Source organism: Panthera pardus, unplaced genomic scaffold (genome assembly GCF_024362965.1).
Source record: "Panthera pardus isolate Hobbes unplaced genomic scaffold, ASM2436296v1 HiC_scaffold_1, whole genome shotgun sequence".
NCBI classification, from domain to species: domain Eukaryota; kingdom Metazoa; phylum Chordata; class Mammalia; order Carnivora; family Felidae; genus Panthera; species Panthera pardus.
The window spans coordinates 58,615,826-58,639,783 of NW_026526654.1; the positions used below are offsets into that span (position 1 = coordinate 58,615,826).

A 23,958-nucleotide genomic window follows, 5' to 3' on the forward strand; every position below is an offset into this window, starting at 1 on the left:
AAAAAACCCAGAAACAGGAAACCATCAAAATCCTAGAGGACAATACAGGCTACAACCTCCTTGACCTCAGCCAGCAACTTCTTGCTAGACACATCTCCAGAGGCAAGGGACACAAAACCAAAAATGAACAATCAGGACTTTATCAAGATAAAAATCTGCACAGTGAAGGAACAATAAACAGAAATAAAAAGCAACTGACAGAATGGGAGAAGATATTTGCAAATGACGTATCTGGAAAAAGGTTAGGTATCCAAAATCTATAATGAACTTATCAAACTCAACACCCAAAAAACAAACAACCCAGGTAAGAAATGGGCAGACAGGAACAGACATTTTTCCAAAGAAGAAGACATACAAATAGTTAACAGACACATGAAAAGATGCCCAACATCACTCATCATCAGGGAAATACAAATCAAAACCACACTGAGATACCACCTCATACTTGTCAGAATGGCTAAAATCAACAACACAAGAAACAACAGATGTTGGTGAGGATGTGGAGAAAGATGAATCCTCTTGCACTGTTGGTGGGAATGCAAACTGGTGCAGCCATGTTGGAAAACAGTATGGAGGTTCCTCAAAAAATTAAAACTAGAACTACCCTACATTTGCACCCAGCATTTTCACTACTAGGTATTTTCTCAAAGGATAGAAAAATACTGCTTTGAAGGGATACATGCACCCCAATGTTTACAGCAGCATTAGCAACAATCACCAAACTATGGAAAGAGCCCAAATGTCCATCTACTAATGAATGGCTAAAGATTATGTATACACACACATACATACATGCATACACACAACGGAATATTACTCAGCCATCAAAGAGAATGAAATCTTGCCATTTGCAACAACTTGGATGGTGCTAGAGTGTATTATGCTAAGCGAAATAAGTCAGGCAGAGAAAGACAAATGATTTTCACTCACGTGTGCGATTTAAGAAGCAAAACAGATGAACATATGGAAAAAAAGAGACAGACAAACCATTAGAGACTCTGAATGGGGTGCCTGGGTGGCTCAGTTAAGCATCTGAATCTTGGCTTTGGCTCAGGTCATGATCTCATGTCTTTGTGTGTTTGAGCCACACCTCACACTCTGCACTGGTAGAATGGAGCCTGCTTGGGATTCTCTCTCTCTCTCTCTCTCTCTCTCTCTCTCTCTCTCTGCCTCTCCCCCACTCACGCTGTCTCTGTCTCTCTCAAAATAAATAAATAAACTTAAAAAAAAGAGACTCTGAGTGACAGAGAACAACTGAGGGTTGATGGAGGGAGGTGGGTGGGGATGGGCTAGATAGGGGATGGGTATTAAGGAGGGCACTTGTGATGGGCACTGGGGGTTGTATGTAAGTGATGAATCATTGAATTCTACTCCTGAAAACAATATTGTACTGTATGTGAGCTAACTAGAATTTAAATAAAAATTTGCAAAGAAAAAAAAATAAAGTGATCGTAAAGGAATAAGATTCCAGAGAAACAACAAAAATGACTTTTTCAATAAATTATATCTAAAACTCCAAAAATCCCGAAACAAACCCCTAGCTGATAACTTTAAATACCTTTCAAGTATTTTTGATTTTGTAAATGTATTTTTTAAATACAAAATATCAGTGTTTAGATAGAGGATAATAATATTATGTTTAAGTACCCAAGCCCTCAGTAAATGAAAACTACATGCTTCCAATTACTCAGACCAAAATAGCAGCCAGTATGTTCCTCTCATAAAGTAAGCCAGTATGCCATTACTCCGTTCAAAATCTTCCATAACTTATTATCACATACATACTATTACATACAGAATTAAATACACAATCATCTAGCTTTTTAGACCAAAGCCTAGACCAAAATTTCTCCACTATCTTGTCTTTTACCAATCTGATCATTTCTCATAGCACATTCTTCCTTTCTCAATCAGTTACAGAAATATTGGTCACCCTTTAGAATCAATCTGTTTCTAAATTCTTATTAGAAGGGAAAAAGTTGGGGCACCTGGGTGGCTCGGTTGGTTAAGCGCCCGACTTTGGCTTAAGTCATGATCTCATAGTTCATGGGTTCCAGCCCCGGACAGGCTCTGTGCTGAGCTCAGAGCCTGAAGCCTGCTTCAGATTCTGTGTCTCCCTCTCTCTATATCCGTCTCCCTCTCGCACTCTGTCTCTGTCTCTCTCTCTCTCTCTCTCTCAAATATAAATTTTTTTAAAAATAAAAGTTTTAAAAATAAGACAAAAGTTATTGTCCACATTCTACTCCATTTAATCCTAAGTGAATCTCAGAATTATTTTCTCCAACATGCCATCAAAATAGTGTTGGAAGAATTGTGGTATATTAATGGCCTCGCTATTTTATGCATCCACACAGCTATACTCTTCACTATTTGACTTTGATGTTTATCCCATTTAAAATGTTGAAGATATTTTTCCACCCCCTGACTTTGAATTTTGCAAATAATTGGCTTTAGCCAATTGAATGTTAGCAAGTATAAGTTGACCAATGGCTAGAAAGTGCATGAGCAGTTGGGATTTCTATCCTGTGATACAGCCAACTCCATGAGAAAAATATCCCTGGCCCAGACACCTAGTTCCAAAAGAAGAATTTAGGACATATGGAGAACAGCTGAGACTATCCAGATTCCCCATAAGAAAATGCCTAGAACTGCTGTGTGCCCAAATTGTATTAAATAATTTTTTTCATAAAGACAAATGATACCTTTTTATATATAGATTATATGACTAAAAAGAAGGAGTTCAAAGTTTAAAATACTTTCATTTCCTCTTTGCTATTTATTATAATCGAAAATGAAACAAAAACTTTAAAGGCCATGGTCTAGCTTTGAAAAAGAAATTTTAATTAAAAACTTCAGTGACAACTGTTTTGAATAAAGGCGCTAAAATGAACAAGAGCCTAATAATAACCAAGGATGATAGTAGAGGAAACCGTGGTCATCTTTGGGAGTGTGAGTGGAAAGGAAAAGGAAGGCAAGTGAAGAGATATTCTGAGAAAGTGAAGAAGCAAGGGAAGAGATATTCTGAGAAAGGTGAAAGAGATCTGTTCTCAATATTGACCCATTTTTCCTTTCTCTATCTTCCCGGATATCAGTCTACTCCTATATTCAAAATCCTGGTGCCTATGATTCATTTTCCTCTATAACCTCTGTGCCTGCCCTTGCTAGTCAACATGTAGCCAGGATGGCAGGGGTCAGCAAAAGGAGCTTTAGGGTTTACCAGGGAGAGACCTGTTGGGGATTAGTGATTAATGAGCTACAGAGTGACTATTCTTGCTAAATTTAAGAATATATTTTATCATAGAAAGAAATTCATTCTGGTTGCTTACGTTTGAAGGCATACAACACATTACTATGGCTCCAGTTTATTACTGAGGTGAAATAATAACTTTGGTAGGCAAAATAATAAAAATTTCAGCCTCATATATAACATTGCTAATTTGAGATCATGTGTTCCATGCATTGTTGAAACTTTCACACAATTCAATTTTTTGGAACCCCACCTATTCTCAATTGAGGATGGTCTGCATATATTAAAATCATAATTTCTAAAAATCCCATCTTGCATAACAGGCTAAGTGCACAAAATCCATAGCCATCAAGTTCTGTAGAAGAAATAAAAGAAATAGTTCTATTATTTAATTTTTTAGATGATTTAAAAATATTATGAATTTGAATCAAAATATATACATGGGTAAGTAAACCAAAAAGAATACATGGATTATATTTAATGTTTTATTTGCCACCACAAATTGGAAATGGAAAAATTATGTAATAGTAATTTATTATAGTAACTAAACATTGAAATTCAGAGGCAAATAAAATTATGCATTTTCAGTGCCAACATAGAAACTAGATGAGCAACTGTTTACATTTAAATATCTTTATTCATTTGAAGTAATCATAATTTGATTCAAATATTATTTGCATTTTTATTTCTCACAAAATATTCATATTTTTAAAACCATCTTTTGGCTAGATATACTATAAAGTTTTGCCATACATAATATAATTTAAGTCATAGATTTGAAAGAGAGAGAATCTGCTTTGATTATTTTACCATTTTTTAACATGACAAAGTTAAATATATTAAGAGGGACTATTATGAAGTGTCTAGACAAACACTAATATCTTAAATGGAAACCGAAATAAGGAAAATTCTTTGTGAAGATTTTTGGACTTGAAGATACAACTGTCAAAATTAGAATTTCAGAATGATGCTACCATGTCAAGGCCCATATGCACCAACTGGCTAATATTTTACAGAAGGCTTCTTAAATTTTTTTTTAATGTTTATCTATTTTTGACAGAGAGAGAGACAGAGCATGAGCAGGGGAGGGGCAGAGAGAGAGGGAGACACAGAATCTGAAACGGGCTCCAGGCTCTGACAGAGCCTGATGCGGGGCTCAAACTCGCAGACCATGAGATCATGATCTGAGCCAAAGTTGGACGCTCAACCGACTGATCCACCCAGGCACCCCTTACAGAAGGCTTTCTTGACGGTTGTTGGTATCAGGATCTGAATCATTTAACCAACACACCTGGTGATTGCTGACAGCAGTCCTCAGGGCCTGATAGAGAGCCATGCTTGGCTACAGTAGTAAGGTAGCCCATTCCTTTCAAAGAGTATTTTCTCCAGTTAATGTCTTTTCTTCTTTTTCCTCTTTTCTTATTTGGGACAAGTCCTCTCTTTTGTTGCTAGTGTGGGTGGCTACCCGATCCATGTGCTTGTCACATGCCTAGTCCAAGCCAGGCTTCCTCAGCAGCAAATCCCAACTGCAACAAATTGTGACCTTGTGACAGATCAATACAGGACTGTTTAAAGTGTTGATGTGCCCTATTGAGATACTCACAAGGTTCTTCACCATTTCCATCATGATAATTTCAGACACCTAGAAGCAAGTAAGTCTTAAAAACAGTACCTTCTCTTTCCCACAATTTCCGTTATGTGGTTCAGTCTCTGATAGTTTTTCATCACAGCAATTTTAAAGGAGTTCTAGGATAACTTTAGGTTTTTTTCCTGCAATTTCAAAGCATCCCAGTTGTTCCAAGCAGAAGTAGCTCCATGCTGTATCCAGCTGGAGCACTGCATAGTTATTCAGTTCTCTGCAACACTCAGAAAATGTGTCAGTGTCCAACAGACACAGCAAGACTATTCCATATTATTTTCTTTTCAGGAAAGCTCTGCCCTACTGATGATATCCCATAGGTAAAATAAGGGCTTTTCTTTCTGATGGAGGAATTCTGGTTGCTCTGCCTGTCTGGTTAGTTGCATGTTGTTTCTGGATTTACCACCTATTCAACCCTCTCTGATAATCTTCATAGTCTATAAATCCTCCAAATTCTTCTTATTCTTTTATTTTGGCTTTATTTTTCTCTTCTTCTCCAACCTGAAGTTTATCTCACATCCTCTTCAGACTGCTTTAGTTAGAGCACTATAGTTTTTACATTGTGTTACTACTCGTTCTTTAAGTGTTTCTCCTAATTGAAGTTCTTTCTCATTTATGACAATTTTGATATAGTTTTATTGAAAGCCAAAGGTTTCAGCTCTGTTAGACTTCAGTTCTCTGCTTTTAATATACAACCAGTCCTCCAACAAGTGTTTTTTTTGTTGTTGTTTTGTTTTTTTACCTTTTCTTAGTCTTGGAGGTGAAAATACTCAACTGTGGCAATTCCTATTGTCTTATAATTTTCATTTCTTGTTTCATGCTCAATTGCTTTGTAACATACTTCTTCTGTTAGCTTTCCTGCTTTACTTTTGCAACCTATTAGCTTGTCAGAGTCCTTAGCAAGGTCCTTCAATGCCAAAACAACTTCTTCATTTTCAACTGTATACAAAGATCCCAAAAGTTGCACTCTGTCTTCCCTTAAAAACTAGGTCATGTTTGCTTGAATTCCGTGCCACCCTGCACCATCAGGGCTTCTGCAGCAACCCACGAAGTACCTGGATGCAGAGGCAGCCGTGGTTTGTTTTCATGACACATGAGGACCCCCCCGTGTTCAATGTACTTTGATTATATGCCAGTGCCTATATGGAACAGATGTTCCATTCACTTTTGCATTTGTGTCTCATTACCTTAAAAAAATAAAATACAGTGATTTTACCTATTTGGAGAATGATATTTATGAAAGTTAGGAAGTTAACTGTGAAAGCTGTAAATCCAGGATTAAAGATGTTCACATACGATTTTCTAATTTCCGCCAATAAGATTCTTGACTATGTTTACATTGTGGTGGTTTTTCATATTTGAGGACATATGTTTGCTTTTATATGGGCAATACAAAACCATCAGAAAGAAAAAAAAAAAAGTTGTCCTTTAACTTCTATGTACTTGGGATTCAACCATTCCTTACTAAGTATACAGTCCTATCTGTTAAGCTTCTCTCAAAGTAGTGGAGCATAATTAAATTGCCATGGTAGCAGGGAGCAAGCATATATGAACAATATGAAATATGTCCAGCAGGGCAATATGGGTACAAAGTAAAGTGACCCAACTGCAAATGTTTTCTCTCAAAGTAGAGCCTTGTAGGTGAGGTTTGGTAGAGGAAGCTGTTAACTTTAGTATCTATTGTCTTTACCACTTGATTGGAATAGCTCCTTGTTAGTAGGGGTTCCATCTTGTTTGCTTTTGTATCAGCAGATCTCTGAGTGTTAAGCTGAGCACTAAATGTTATTTCTCAAATGAGTGAACACTCAATAAGATGGATTGATAATTGACTTGTCAATATCAACAAGATCCAATCTAGGAGCCTAAATATGAGAACAAGCTCTGGTCAATGAAAGAGAGAGAGTATGCTCATCATACTGGTAAAAGTTTCAGGTTAGGTCTCTAAATATAAGGGGTAATAACAGGAACTTGGCAAGGAACAAGGACAAAGCATGCGTTTAATCCTAGAAACTCTGTGCCAAAATGTGGATAAGACAGATTGATAAGGTAAAATGTAAATTTGTAATAACAGTGAATAAAAGGTTTTTCTCTAGATTCACTAAAAAATGAGTCACATTAACTAAGGTGTCTCCAAGGTATAGAAGCTTAGAAACTCTGAATAGGCCAAAATATCCCTGTTGGATGGAGGGGTCTGGGCAATCTGAGACATTTGGAAACATATTCTGCTTCTTTCTGTACAGGTTCAGAAACTGGTGCAAGAATGATTTGCATGCAGGAAGTCTAACTTTCATGTATTGACAATGAACTACTTTATAGTTCCATTTATTCAGGGTGACTCTGAATCCAAATCTGGATATAAACATGTTGACTTGACATGATTATCAATGGCATAACTTTGTTTTCCAAAGTGTCTCAGTTTGAATGATAAATTAATTTGGACTTTATTGAAACTTTATTTTAGGGGCGCCTGGGTGGCGCAGTCGGTTAAGCGTCCGACTTCAGCCAGGTCACGATCTCGCGGTCCATGAGTTCGAGCCCCGCGTCAGGCTCTGTGCTGACGGCTCGGAGCCTGGAGCCTGTTTCCGATTCTGTGTCTCCCTCTCTCTCTGCCCCTCCCCCGTTCATGCTCTGTCTCTCTCTGTCCCAAAAATAAATAAAAAAAAAAGTTGAAAAAAAAAATTAAAAAAAAAAAAAAAAAAAGAAACTTTATTTTACTCATGTTTATTTTACTTATAAGACTTTGTCATATCTCCCATAAAAGAATTCAAATTTCTGGACAATGGCCATGCATTTCCCATGTAAACACAATATGTTATAGTTGATCACACTGAACTCTCTCTTAAAATCCTGACTCTACTCCTAATGTGAGGTTGGGCAAATTATTTTAACTCTAAACTTTAGTTTTATTGTCTATAAAGTAGAAATAATTATAGTACCTGGTATACAGTTTGAAAATTAAATAATATACAGTTTGACATATATGTAGAAGGCTAAGCATTGTACTTGGAACATATACTACTTAGTAACTTCAACAGTTTAGTTATTATAATGCAAATTAATATAATATACTATAACAGATGTTATGAGTTCACAATAAAAGTTATAACTTCCCGGGAAAGGGGACAGCATTGAGTTAAAAGGGGAAAGGATTGAGTTAATTAAAATTTATGGATAAAGGAAACATTTATGTCAATGCAGTGGAGGACAATCTCATGAAAATGAAAGAAACATGAATAAAATCACAAAAGAAAATGTATGTTTAATGCAGAAACTGATAGGTGATTCATTTGATAAAATTTCAGAATAAGTAAAAATGAATAAAGAGCAATAAATTGTAATAATAATATGAGGAGTATTTACTTGGTTTTCCAGCTCTAAATAGGTCCTGCCTGAATTTGAATCTTTTTTTTTTTCACTAACTAGATGTATATCTTGAGTAGATAAACTAGACTTTGTATGTATTATTTTTTTCATCTAGAATATGTTTCAGTAGAACATGTTTCACCTAGAATATATTTCATCTAGAATATGAAATAATCATTAGAATATGTTGACTAATAGCTTCTATTTCATAAGGTTTTTTTGAGAGTTAAATAATTCTCATATACAACACATACATAGTACAAATATACACATACACATATATATGCAATATTGCTTAAAATAGCTATTGACATGTAGAAAGTGTTCATTAAATGCTAGATACTTCAATATCAAAACTGTTAATAATATAATCAAAAGATATTGTCAAGAAATTGATGGGATGGGTTCGTTGGACCTGACGTCTTTAAGCTTTAAAGGAAAGCATGCCATTACCTTAGGAGACATGAGAGGATGTGGATTCAGGCTAAAAAGATGAAATTTACGGAATAGATGGTATTAAATTTAAAGTGCTGCTGGGGCATTCAGTTACTGTTGTTCAGGTGACAACTAAGAGTTTTATGGCTAATGGTCTTCAGAAACGATCAGAGATCGAACTACGGAGTATGCTTTAATGAAGGCTGGGATGCATGGAGACTCACAATAGAAAGCACAGTCATGGATAAAACAACTTGCCCAAAGCCACTGTGCCAATAGGTGGTAAACTGGGGACTCAGGGGTTAGTTTGAGAAGTGCAGAAATTTCTTTGAAACTCCATTACCTATAAAATGGTGGGATAGGGTTAGAGAATTCCTTTCTCCCCCCCATCAAGAAAAGTCCCTTAATTTTTACAGAAGCTCTTTTAAAAAAAAATTGTTTATTTATTTTTTGAGAGACACAGAGCACGAGCCAGGGAGCAGGGAGAGGAAGAGGAGGGGGGACACACAGAATCTGAAGCAGGCCCCAGGCTCTGAGCTGTCAGCACAGAGCCCGACTCGGCTCCAACTCATGAACTGTGAGATCACGGCCAGAGTCTGCCTGAGCCACTTATATGCCCCTTTACAGAAGTTCTTAGTTTGGTTTTGAGCATGGACACTGGATTCAACTACAATTTATCTGTTAACACAACCAGAAAGATTTGATTCTGTGGGCCTTATACCACCTTAAAATTATTTTCAAAGACACTAGATTTTTCTTTAATTGACTGTATTATCAATTCCTCTGAATGGATTCTTTTTTTTCCCCAAAAGTTTATTGTATTTCTCCCTTTTTCACTCCTTACCAAAGACAAGAAATATTTATTCTAAATGAAGTTACTGAGAGGAAATTATGCAGAATTTAGCAGCTTTCTCTTGGTTTTATGGGGTTCTTACGTCCTTATCCAACTAGAAGTCACAGTTATCTAGTTCTGCTTGTGACTGAGTGGTTTCATTACTGAGCTGAATAGTGTGCCCTCCAAAATTCATGTCCACCAGAACCTGTGAAGGTGACGTTATTTGTAAATGTGATCTGAGCAGATGTAAGCAAGCTAAATGAAGTCATACTACATTCAGATGGGCTCTGAATCCAATGACTGTGTCTTCATAGGGAGAGGGAGATTTGGAGAGACACAGAGATATGGAAGTAAGAGGATTATGTGAAGATGAAGACAACAATTGGAGTGATGCGGCTATACTTGAGGAACACCAAGGATTGCTGGCCATCACCATTCACTAGGAAGAGGCAAGAAAGAATTCTTCCTTACAGCCTTCACAGAGGACATGGTCCTGCAGACATCTTGATTTCAGATTACTAGCAGCTAGTACTCTGCAAGAAGAGATTTCTGCTGTTTTAAGCTACCCAGCTTGTGGTAATTTGTTATGGAAACCTTATGAAACTAATCCTGGAGTGAAATATTGGGAAATTGATGTAGTCCTATGCCAAGTTCTCCAAATAGCTATAACAGGGATGCATACATATGCTTTTGTCTTCTTTTCAAATATACACTTGGGTAGGAGGATGAGGAGAAGGGGGAGCAGGTGTGTAATTTGTTCTTTCATTAAAATATCAACATAATGTTTCCTCACTAGGGAGGCCAAATTTAGGAAAATAAACTATATCAGCAATTATAAATAAACTCTGGAAAATTTGCTGAAAAGACCTTTCTAAGACTGAACAAAGAAAATTGTCAAATACTTTGGAACTATATCCTCCTAGAATTACTTTGGTTTCTGGTTTCGAGGCTACTGTTTCAGAGTAGTAATGCCATTTATAAATATATAATGTCACTTCCCCTTAGCCTATGAGTCCCATATTTGGAGGGGCCATATGTATTATGCAGGCTGTTTTATCCCTTATCTCTTGAACAGTGTCAGACACATGAATACTATTCAATAAATACCTATTTATGTTAATGTTTTTGGGACACTAAGACAATGTTTTTTTTTTTTCAATATATCATTGGAAAACCCAAACATATGTAGCCATGACAATGGCAACATATCTAACAGGAGAAAGAAATAGAAAATTAGGGGAAAATAATACAAATGGCCAGTAATCTACATATGTAAAAGATTTTGCTTCAAAACATTCAAAAGAATAAGCTAATAAGTTTCTATTTTCTCCCCTTGATTGTAAAAATAGGAAAAATAATGATACCTAAGAATAGACAGAGCCTGGAGAAAAAGTACTGGCCCAAGTGGTAAAAAGAAGGCCACTACATACACTACATGCTCAAATAAAATTTAAAATTAAAAAAAACACAAAACAAAACACAGCTCTACCATGGCTGTTTCCAGATGGTCGCATTTTATTTTATTTGTTTGTAATGCTAATCTGTTCATCCTAAATATGATTTCATAAATATGTATATGTAGTTTTATCTTAAAACTACAAAAATAAATATGTAATTTTATCTTAAAACAACTAACGGTCCATAATACCTAATGACAATCAATTTAAACATAATAATGTTGAGTCCTAAGCAGTGCCTTACACATAGCCATTGTTTTATAAATAGTAACTGCCATTACTGCCATTGTTGTTATTGGAAAAATCATCACGGGACAGTGTGTGCTATGAGACAACACAGGACTAAAGATGGGATTTGGGGAATAAGAATGTTTACAATCTCAGACAAAAATTACATGTGTGAGAATTTACATATACCCATTAATGAGGCTAAGAAAATTTTTCATTGTCTTATGTATTTTATAATTAAACATATAATGACTAAGTGTTGGATATTCTGGGAGTAAAGTGTGATCTATAAGGAACAAGTAAATCAACAATCTTCACAAGGGAAGGATCTGATAAAACGATCCAAATGTCTTAGTAGATGAAGTCAAGTTTAGATTATTCTAACTAATGGAATGTAGCTTCAATTAAATGCCTGGAAAGTGAAGTAGCCTCTTTTAAACTAGAATGTTATCGATTTAAGTACTACTTAAATCCAATAAAGATACAGTTGGATGTTCAGGTATCTTGGTTTTACTTTGGAAAATTCTAATGTAAGGGAAAAATATATATCTGGCTTAAGACCAAGCTGTTAAATCTTTTAAAACCTAGAGTTAATTTTAAATTGAATAAAAATATTTGTTTTTTAAATAATCAGGTATATAATTTATGGGGTTGTAAAGTTGGTATCAGTATGCAGAGCCAAAATTAAAAAAATGTTCGGTAAACAACTAATGTTTGGTAAAAAGAGTTTGGTAATCACTCTTCAATTTCACTAACAACCTTTTTACCATAAACTCAATTCAATAGGCATTAATTGAGAAACTTCTACTTATATGTTTTCAGTAGTTTAGTAGGTTCTGAAAGTACAGTGTTGAGGTTAATGAAACAGTATTTTAGATCTTATGACATGACTAGATTAAAGTAATATCTCACTCAATCCCCCTTGAAATAATTTTTATTAAAAGTTTACAACTGATTTAATAATACATAAATAATAGAAATTTGAGGTTCCTGTTATTATTCAGAATACATTTATTAAGAATTTCTTTTTTGATTTTCCAATATTATTTAAAGGATAACATGAATATTAAATTATTCCCCCACTACTACTGCCTGCCATGTTCTCATTTTCATAAATGTATTTATCTTTGTATCATGAGCGTATTTACAACAGTTTTCCCATGTCTATGTAATGATAGCATAATGGGAGGAGTTGGGGTAGAAATTTCTTTTCACCTCCCTATTTACGTACATATCAATAAACTTGGATTCAGAGGACCATCACCATGGTAATATTAAGAAGATTAACAGTAAGAGTATATATGTAAGTACTTGCAATTAAACTATCTATTCTAACATTGTGGAAATTGAGGTCATCAGTAGAAGTACCAATATTCTCTACACAATTACACTGAAAAGTGAACAAAGAGGAAATTATTTTCCTCTTGTTTTCAAAAGAGAAAATGTGTACCTCATGAAATAAATTATTATCCATTCAAAAGAAGGGCCCTCTAAAACTACTTCAAAATGTGTGCTTTTCTTGGGACAAGTCTAAAGTAGACATTGGGGACACAAATGCAATTTGAAACATTTCATTTCTACATTACTTCTATAGTCTCTGTTATTACAGCTTCTCTCATAGTTAAAGAAGAAATGGAGCACTGAACTTTGTGTCAACAGAAGGGAATAGAAAAACAACCCTCAAACTCAATACTGTTTAGTCCAATTTATGAAGTGATTTAAGGCAGGTAATTCAGATACTGGAAAAACTGTCTTTCACTTAAGTACCAAAAAAATCTAATTTAATGCAGTTGATATCTTCATTTCAGCCAGGAAAGCTGTTTCATCTTCATTTTAGCCTAGATTGCTACTATATGAAGTGACAGTGGCTTTACATGCTCTGGTTGTATATTTATTTTTCAAAAAGAGCTGAGGCGCCATCATTTTTCAATTTCATTTGCCATTTCATTGCTTATTCTAGGAAGGCTCAAAATGTGAAATGGACATGGTGATCTAATTATTTTAAATTAACTAAACTTCACAAAGAGGAAATGATGATTAGTTAAATAATTAGCACATGTCTAAACATTGAGACTGTTAACATGTCTCCCATTCTGATATTTTAAATAAATTGAAAATATTTATTAAAACCCATTCTATGAATGCCTTCAAGTAATTGCTACTAAGATTTGAATGCCAAGTCTTTTTAATAGGGTTTTTTTCTCTCTTCTCCTCTGTAACTGGGTATTTCTGTTTCTACCTACCTACCTACCATCATTATCTATATCTCTCATTTGAAAAGATCAATTATTGCTAAAATACTGAAACACACAACTAATGAATGGTACTATAAAAAATTTAAATATAATATAGGTAAGCATTTTCTTTCAACAAATATTAGAATCAAAAATGAAACTTCATCTTAGCAAAGAAGTCAGATAATTCAAGTGAAAGGACACAGGAGAATGAGAAATGGACTTTGAAAATACAAGGTGTAGCTGTAAAACAATGATGTGACTATACTTATTACCTGCCTTCTATCAATTTTAGTACATGCACAGCTTGTTCATAAATTATTTACTCGTATCTTTTCTGGCATGAAATGCTAACTTTGTAATATATCTTGCATCTATTCCTTTTTTCCAGATGTGGTCCAGGCCCTCAGTGCCTTGAAGTTATACTAGATTCATCTCAAATTGTTTTCTTGTCAAACAATTCATCTATCCAGAATTAACTTATTACTCTTCTCTGGAATAATTACATTTTTCTCCACAAAATCATTACATCCATATCCCACCACCACCTCAAAGTTACTAAAGTGTAAACTACATTGCTTAGAATTGAAGTAATTTTTATCATCAAATCAATCTAGTACTGCTTTAATTTATCAAAAGTCTTCTGTCTTTATTTTCAGATATTACTTTTGAGGGGTCATCTTTCAAATCTAGAAATGTAGATGTATATGAAGTAAATAAAGTCAAAACACTATACCTTCTAAAGAAATGACTCAGAAATTTAAGATAATACATATATGTAACTAGGCACTGACTAATAAAACAAACAAATGACAACAACAGAACAGAACAAATCTTAGATATCCAGGTATTCTGCTAGAACTCCCTGGTGTTCACTGCCTCTTATAGGATGTTTACTCTCCTATATTACCATTACTATGTTCATTTCACCTATCACTTTTTTTTTTTTTACTTTACTCCTGGACATGTGATTCTTATTGAATTAGACAATCTTTGTCAATACCATTACCTGGCAGTGTCAGAAAAGCTCCACATTTACTTTCCTTGATGCCTGTCCTATCCAGTTTTAACAAAAGGTGTCCACAACTCCCAAGTGATGAAATCCATCAGTGTGGTGATATGACTGTTAAAAACGTACACTATACAGGGGCACCTGGGTGGCTCAATCGGTTAAGCCTCCAACTTCAGCTCGGGTCATGATCTCATGGTTCAAGGGTTCCAGCCCCCCGTCGGGCTCTGTCCTGACAGCTCAGAGCCTGCAGCCTGCTTCAGATGATGTGTCTCCCTCTCTCTCTGCCCCTCCCCCACCTCTCAAAAATAAGTAAACGTTAAAAAAATATGCTATACATATCAAATATCAAAAGAAAATACATACTATTCCAACAAGTCTGAAGAGTGAGATAAAATACATATTTAAAGAGATCTGTGGGCATGAAAAGTACAGCATAGGGAATATAGTCAATAACCATGTAATACACTTATCTTGGTGAATATTTCTTAACATATATAACTGTTGAATCACTATGCTATACCTGGAAATGATATATGTCAGCTATGTTTCAATTATTTTTTTTTAATTTTTAAAAGAGGATATTAGGACACAGAGAGAAAGACCATGTAAGGACAGGGGTAGAAGGCGGCCATCCACAAGCCAAGGAGAGGGGCCTCAGAAGAAACCAACTCCACTGACACCTCAATCTCAGACTTCTAGCCTCCAGAACTTCGAGGAAATAAAATTTCTTTCTTTCTTCCTTCTTTCTTTTTCTTTCTTTCTTTCTTTCTTTCTTTCTTTCTTTCTTTCTTTCTTTCTTTCTCTTTCTCTCTCTCTCTATTGCTCTCTCTTTCTTTTTTACAGGGTTAGATTGGCCTCACACTGAAAGAAAATGGAAATGAAGAATTTGAAAGCATTTGACGGCAGCCTGTTAACAGGGCCTAATGCATTTTATGGTGAGTATGACATGATCAGGCAGGCCCTACTTGTGCAGACAGCACTACCAAAATACTCTCTCAGATACAGATTTTATAGAATCCAGTTTTGACAACTGTGGTATGAAGTGAGCATAATTTCAAACTCAAATATAAATCAAAGTAAAAATAAGTATTATTTATTGGTAAGAGTGATCTAGATTTGCTCAAACCCCTTCTGTCAATATCTGGATTGGTCCCGGGCTCAAGATTCATAGTAAAACATCAAAGTTTCAGTGAAAAAAAATATATGTGTAATGACTTAAATTCTCTGAAATATTCACATCCATAAATACTCAGGGGTTTTCTAGTCTCTCCATAGCTCCACCCATAATGTTTACATGGGCCTACCTTTCCTACCTACTTTGAACAAGATGGTAATTTTTTAAAAATGTGATTCTGATTATGAATTTAACTAATCTGGATTTTTCTTTCTTTACGATGCAAAGATATTAGACGTGAGCTTTGTCGTACTCTGAGAGGGGGTTCTTATATGCCATGAAAATCTCTAACATCCTTAAATCTAAAGATCATCCCTAAAGTGGGAATGATAGTATCTACCAAATATATTTGCTGTGAGGATTAAATGTCAATTGTTTGTAACATAATAACTGTTCATAATATGAATTCTTTTATTTTCTTGCTTCTATCTCATAATTTGGTTATATGACTGTTACCATGGATAGTATTTATTAGCAACTTCTCAAATTAATTAAATTCTATAAACTATAAAGTAAGATGTTAAGTTCTCATCTTTAAAGGTGAATATCCTCCTTGCCTACTTTTGTTTGTTTGTTTGTTTGTGGGTTTTTTCTTTTTTTTTTTTTTTTTGCATAAAGTGATTATTTTTCAAGCTTACATTGTTTTTCCATTAAAACTCATGAAATGTACCAAAGAAAAAGCTACATACAAAATACAGAGAATAGTGTTTTACCTTGTGTATGTTAAGGAAACCATAGAAACATTATTAAAATCATGAATGACTGTAGCATTTAAAAAGCCTAAGTACATATTCTGAGAATATTAAAAGCCCACCAAAAACATATTTGGTTTTCCAAAGACATTTTGCATAAGAAATTCTTACTATATTAAAATATTTGTTCATCAAATACAAAAAAGGAATTAGGAGTTTACAATTAATACTTGTGTGGATAATGGAGACAGAGTTGTCATTTATAGTACAGGGCTGATTTATAACCTCAGATGCTCTGTAAAAATGGTTGCTTCTGCATATTTTAAGAAATTAAAACATTAACATTTGACACTTAAATACATCAACCTTCTCAAAGTTTACCTTACACTAAAATAAAAACATATAAATCATACCTGTAATTGTTTTGAGTATTCATTACTTAAAAACCTCAAGAATACTGACCTTCTAAGAAAATCAAGTAAAAAAGCTAGGTTTACCTACCTAAGAGTTAAGATTAAGTTTAAAATAAAAAATAAACCTGATGAAATATTCTTAAATGACTCTGATTCTCCAAAATGAATATAAGAAATTTGAATGAAGAGTATATGAACTTGTTGTGTGTTCCTGATCTGATAGCAAAAGATCTCTGGTTAGTATCCATCCGTTTTAACTTTTAGTTAGATGATGGGTTGCACCATAATCTGGTCAATACTTAGTTCCCCTGCGGTCTTTTGTGAGCCCTTGTTACTATTAGTATTTACAATTTAAAAATAAAGAAATTAGATTCCAATAAAGTAAGTAATTTTTCCCTGATCATCCTAAAGGTAAACAGCAAAACTTGAGTTCAAACCAACATGTTTGAATTCAGAGTTGGTGCTTTTCCTACAACGTATTATAGAATTATTGATGCTATCCTGGCATATTTAGTGTAGAATAACAGAAAAATAAGTACTTTGAGCTGCAACTTAATACAAAATATGCATTAATTCTTAAAATAAAAGGAGTGGTTGCCTAAAAATATTATGCTTAGAATGATTTTGCTTCTTTAATCAAGTGAAGCAAGAAAACATTGATTTGATTTCAGCCTTTAAAAAACAGATTCCTTTATTACTATATGCTTGTTTTTCAAATTTTTATTTAAATTATAGTTAAGTCATCTGTAGTGTAATATAGGTTTCCGGAATAGAATTTAGTGATTCATCACTCACATATAATACCCACTGCTCATCATAACATCTTAGTATACACTTTGGTTTCCTAATTAATATGTAGATAGATAAAGATTAGATGTTATAATGTGATTTTGATAAGAAATATACTACCAGTTTCAAGAAAACTCAAAAGCTAGTATACAAAATACTTATTTACTTATTCAACTCTTTTCCACTTATATTTTCAAATGAGAAGTCTTTATATTTAGACATTTGAGAGAGTGTACTCTTTCAAGATCACTATAAAACTGCTGACTTGGGGTGCCTGGGTGGTTCAGTTGGTTAAGCATCTAAATTTTTTAAAGAGTATTTATTTTGGGGGAGGGAGAAGGGGCAGAGGAAGAGACAATTCCAAGCAGGCTCCTTGCTGAGCTTGGAGCCTAACATGGGGTTTGATCTCAAGACTGTTGGATCATGACCTGAGCCAAAATCAAGAGTCAGATGCTTAAGTGACTGAGCCACCCAGGAGCCCCAAGTATCCAACTCTTGATTTCGACTCAGGTCATGATCCTGTGGTCCTTGATATCCAGCCCTGCATAGGGGCTCTGCACTGACAGCGGGGAGCATGCTTGGGATTCTCTCTCTCTGTCTTTCTGTCTGCCTTTTTTCCACTGTACTCACTCTCTCTTTCTCTCAAAATAAATAAATAAACTTAAATAAATTAATTAAATTAAAAAATAAAACTGCTGACTCATTTGTGTGATACAAATATGTCACAATCAGAAATACAATTATGAGATCAAAGATCAAATTTTGAGAACTCTTATTAAACCAGTGAGCCTGATGTATTATTGGGATATCCAAAGTACATTTTGTGGGCCCTTCACGAAATGTATTTATCCCTCTGAATTTGAATGAAAATAATATGAGTCCTCAGGCTCCTGGGTGGCTCAGTTGGTTAAGCAGCTGACTTCTGCCCAGGTCATGATCTCACAGCTCGTGAGTTCGAGCCTCGCGTTGGGCTCTGTGTTGACAGCTCAGAGTCTGGAGCCTGCTTCATGTTCTATGTCTCCCTCTTTCTCTGCCCCGCCCAAACTCATGCTGTCTCTCTCTGTCTCTCAAAAATAAATAAACATTAAAAAAATTTTAAAAAAGAGAAAATAATATGAGTTCCTATATCATACCTTAGAAACACTTCAGAGATGTTCAAAATTTTCCTGAGGTGTTGATGACTGCTTCAGGCTCAAAATGCTTTTTGCCAACTGCTTCTCAAACTTTTAAATTAAAGCTTTGGCACTATCCTGATAGTGTTCAAGATCAAAAATGAGGCACAGTAGAAAATGATAGAAAGTCACTTTCAGAATACTTTCACCTTGACTTATAATTTTATTTTTATAAATTTAAGTCACTACTTAACTAGATGTGTATAAAAAAGTAAATTACAATGTGCTCCAAGGATTGGAGGATTGATTTCAATAGGAGAATCCCGGATTTACATCCCAAATAATTTTAAGAAGATTGTTGGATCTAGCAATGCACATAGATAAAAGCTCACTTCTTGCGGTAAAGTACAACATTAACATAGTCTTCACTCATTGCCATTGCTTTTTGTTCGAAAGTATCTTCAATGATACAATGATGCTAAAAGTCTAATCTCTCTTATACACAACACACACAGACACACAAAACACACTAATGCAATTTCTCTCTTTTAGGAAAATCAAATTTAAATGTGCAAAGTAGTTCTAAATTCATCTTGCAAAAAAATCCATCTTAATATACATGTAAGAAGGATCACCTTGAAAGATTGTGGGGCTAATATTTTCTCATTTTGATTTCTAATAGTGCTTATTTTTCCTCAAAGTTTTCTGCCGTGCTACTTGTGCTTACTGACTAGACATGCATCAGGCACAAACACCATTTTTTTTCTTTTTTTTTTTTTTTGCTTACTATGTACAAACTCTATATTTAGTTTTGGCAATAGACAAATATGACACGTGGCATCATTAATTGTTGTGTTTCTTGACATGGGGAAATTTTTAAAAAGGTTAATTCTGTAGGGGCACCTGGGTGGCTCAGTCGGTTGAGCGCCCGACTTGGGCACAGGTCATGATTTCGCTGTCCATGAGGTCAAGCCCTGCGTCGGGCTCTGTGCTGACAGCTCAGAGCCTAGAGCCTGCTTCTGATTCTGTGTCTCCCTCTTTCTGCCCCTCCCCTGCTCATGCTCTGTCTCTCAAAAATAAATATATGTTAAAAAAAAACCACTTTTTTTAAAAAGTTAATTCTGTAAAAGTAGTCAGCTTCTGTTAATCAAAAGGATGCTTCTCAGTTCTCTGTATCTCTTATTTTCAAAACCTGAGAAGCACAGTACTGAAAAAATACATTAGACTTTGTGGTGTCTGAAGTGATTGTCTATTTACCTACTGTTTTTCTCAGTCAAAAACTCAGAGGATCTAATAGTGTAACTAATTGTTCAGAGGACTGGGCAGACGTTTGAACAAATAACTCCACTGGGGTACTCTAATGGGATATGTGAATTGCGATGGAGACAGTATACATGTGTCTGAATGTGGTGTTTAGGGAAGTTACTATTAAGGAGATGGCCTTTGGAATGATTCTTCAAAATAAAGACATTAACACTAAAGAAAGACATCCCACACAGTCTAGTCATGAACTTACGTTAAAATAAATTTGGACGTTTGGAGTAAAGGATGCATATAGGGTAGGTACAAAGGAGGGCAAGAAAATATATTTGAAGAACAATTACTTCACTGTAACTGGCTAAGTATTGGAAAAATTATCGCTTATTGAAGCATGCATAGATATTACTTTACCCCATGGAACAAAAAAGAAAAGCTCAATACATTTAAAAAACACATTGGATTTACTTTAATTCTAACACTTGATAAAGAATGAATATAAGAAATAAATGAGAAGGAAACTATATACTACCTGACTTATGGAAAAGTCCTAATTAAATTTTAGAAAATTGATTATTACAATGTAGCAAAAAGAGAAAAACCTTACAAATTCGTCAATATGATTCAATGCATACACCAATCAAAGAAATTAAACATTATGATCCTATCCATGGAGGTTAGCAAAATCCAACTGCAATTTCTAAAAATCAAAATAAAATAAAAAAAAATAAACAGAGTATGGTTATTTTGCAGTTGTTTTCTGAGGACACTGACAATGTTATTCCACTAACTTTTAACTGCTGTTGTTGATGTCTGAGAAGTTACCCATGGGTCTGCCCTTCTTCTAAGTGATCAGTCTTTTCTTTCTGGTTCCCTTTATCTATCTTTGTTTCTCTGAAGTTTCACTATTATGTATGTCCAAGTTTGATTTTCTTTTAATTTATTCTGTTTGAGGTTCATGGGCCTTATTTGGTAAAATTACAGTGCCTTAGATTTTAGAGAACTTCCAGTCATTGCCGGAATACACATTTCTTTCTTTCTCATTATTTGTATTACCTCTAAGGTAACATCAAGCTAAAAGGCATTGGACTTTCCATTCTTTCTATCATCAGTGACTCAATGTCTTACTGTTTCCTATCTCTGTTGCATCATTACGTGTTCTAGATAATTTCTTAGCACTGCTTTCATGTTTTAGTTCTATCGTATGCTGACTTTCATCTGCTCTCTAACTCTTCTATTGACTTTTATATTTCGATTACTATGACATTTTTTTTTAAACTAAAAGTTTTAAAAGTTTTTTTGTACTCATTGTTATCTCTTGTTTCTTGTTCATTTGAACATGCTTATTTTATAATCTTTATTGGACACTCTATATAACTAAAATCTTACGGGACTCATTCTTCTATCTAATATCTATGGTTTTTTTAACTTTTTTTAATTTTTATTTATTTTTGAGACAGAGAGAGACAGAGCATGAATGGGGGAGGGTCAGAGAGAGAGAGAGGGAGACACAGAATCTAAAGCAGGCTCCAGGCTTCGAGCTGTCAGCCCAGAGCCCGACACGGGGTTTGAACTCACAGACCGTGAGATCATGACCTGAACCGAAGTCGGAGGCTCAACCGACTGAGCCACCCAGGCGCCCCTCTAATATCTATGTTAACTTTCTTGTAGCATGTCTTGTTTCCATGTTGATTTTGTGATTTTGACAGTGAACTGAAAATTCAAAAAAAAAAAATATCTATATATCTATATCACCTATATCTATATAGATAGATATAGATATAGGTGATATAGATATAGATACAGATGATATAGATAGATATAGATGATATAGCTAGATATAGATATAGATATAGATATAGATATAGATATAGATATAGATATATAGATACTGATGCATTCAGTCTACCAGTCATTTAAAGCACTACTAACCCAGGAATCTGTTCATTTAAATTCACTTATTAGGTATTTTTGACCAAAAAGTAGCATAGATTTAGAATACAAAATCATGTGAGGATGGGCTCCTGGTTATAAATGTCCAGGAGGATTTTATCTCTAGCATCAGTCCATACAGTACTATCAGAATGGAAAAGTGTAGTTTTTATCATTGTATTGTAGATTTATTTTTTATACTAATTTACACAGGGTGTATCCCATTGAATCCTAAGTTTTTATTAGTTTCCAATTATATTCTCGAACTTGAGTGAGCCCTAGACTTTTTCTTCATCCACAGAAACAAAAACTCAACTTATCTAGGATTTAGCAGACACCAGCGGAGTGAAAGTTGACTTGGGTGCTTAATTGTCTCCCCAAATTTCTAGTTTCATTTTGTTTTTAATTCCCTACAATTTTATTTGTCCCTCAGACTTTTAGATTTTTATTGTTTATATTAGCTAATCAAATATACTAATATAAACTGAAGCATGCATTTCAAATAATTCTGATCATAAATATTTAGCTGGATTCTTTGGTGAATATGGCTTTTAATTTTGGGAAGGATAAACTGTCTTTTATCAGTTTATTATTGTACCTTATCTTTAGTGTTTTCAACACAAAATTGCCATGTATGTAAATGGAATGTGTATTTCTGTTTATTTGTCATTTTCTCTTAATATTTCTTGACCTTCTTTTTGTAAATGTTTCTTTAACACTTTGTTTCTCACAAATATTCCTTAGTTGGGTTTTATTTTGAGTATCAGAAGCAACTCAAATAATATAAGTTCCTTATTAGAATTTGATCTTCTCCCTTATCCGAGAAGTGTGGAAAACCAGGGCATCAATTTGGTCAGAATGTCAGGCTTATACATTCATGTTGCTCTACCGTATTTGGCTTCCATCCCTAAGACCAAGTCAGGTTCTAAAATTGTTTTTGGAGCTCGAGAAATTATATTAACATTCAACCAATAGAAAATTAGAAAAAAAAAAAGATACTCTAATGTCCCTTTCATTTAAGGTCAGTTCCCCCAAATTTCCCAAATTATATCTTCTTACATTTTTTGGCAAAATTTAGTAACATAGCCACACCCAGCAGGATGTAAGCCAGAAATATTTAATCTTACTAACTGCTAAGTCTTCTGAGTTACAACCAAAATCTATATAAGGATATGGCTTGGAGTAAAAAAGCCATTTCTTCAATCTGCCAAGGTTCCAAACTACACATTTAGCCACCAATTATGTTTCCTTTAATAAGGTTTCATTCATTCTCTCTCTATGTAAAGACTGACCATCTAATTCTAATAGAGTACTTCTCTCTTGAAGGATTAGAAATAGAAAAAAATGGACAACTAAGGCTGTTATTGATTTTCAACTATTCCCCCTAGTTCTGCTTGTGACTCTATCCAAAAATGTAATAGGGGCACTTGGGTGGCTCAGTTGGCTAAGCATATTTGGCTCAGGTCATGATCTCATGGTTCATGGGATCGAATCCCGCATTGGGCTCTGCTTAGGATTCTCCCTCTCTATTTCTCTCTGCCCCTCCCTTGTTCTCTCTCTCTCTCTCTCTCTCTCTCTCTCCCTCCCTCCCTCCCTCCCTCTCTCTCTCTCTCTCAAAATAAATAAATACTTTTAATGTCATAATATGACTTCCGTTGTTTAACAAGCATCATCAGATTGCCAACCTATCTTCTTCTCTTATTCCAAAGCCATGTATAGGTTCTGTCATGTGCAGTATTCTGCTGGGTTCTAATTTTTTTCAGTTTTGTCATTAGAGTCATATGAGAGTTTCAAAACATATTAAATAACAGGAGTTTAAACAGATAGTTAATTTTCCCTGATACTGAGAAAGGCTGGAAGTTGGCATGCTGGTACTGCTATGTCCCTGCAATTCTACAGGGATGCAGACTCTTTTCATCTTGTTTGTCTACTTGGCAAAAAGTTTCCATTGCAAAGGTCTGGCGGATTTCCATCCACTACATCCACACTCTACTTGGAATGAGGAAAGAAGAAGAAACCTCTCTAATGCAAATGATACTGCCTAGGATTTAGGGACTGCTTCTGCTTATACATCTGGGAAGGAAAGAGTTAAGAATCCAATCCACCTTAAAGGAAAGAAAGAAGTCAGTGACCTGTTTT

General features: G+C 34.6%; 1 pseudogene; it reads right to left on the bottom strand.

Moving 5' to 3' along the window:
• Positions 1–4,478: 4,478 nt before the first annotated feature.
• LOC109265802 (NEDD8 ultimate buster 1-like) overlaps positions 4,479–23,958 on the bottom strand; it is a 122,821-nt pseudogene continuing 103,341 nt past the window's right edge.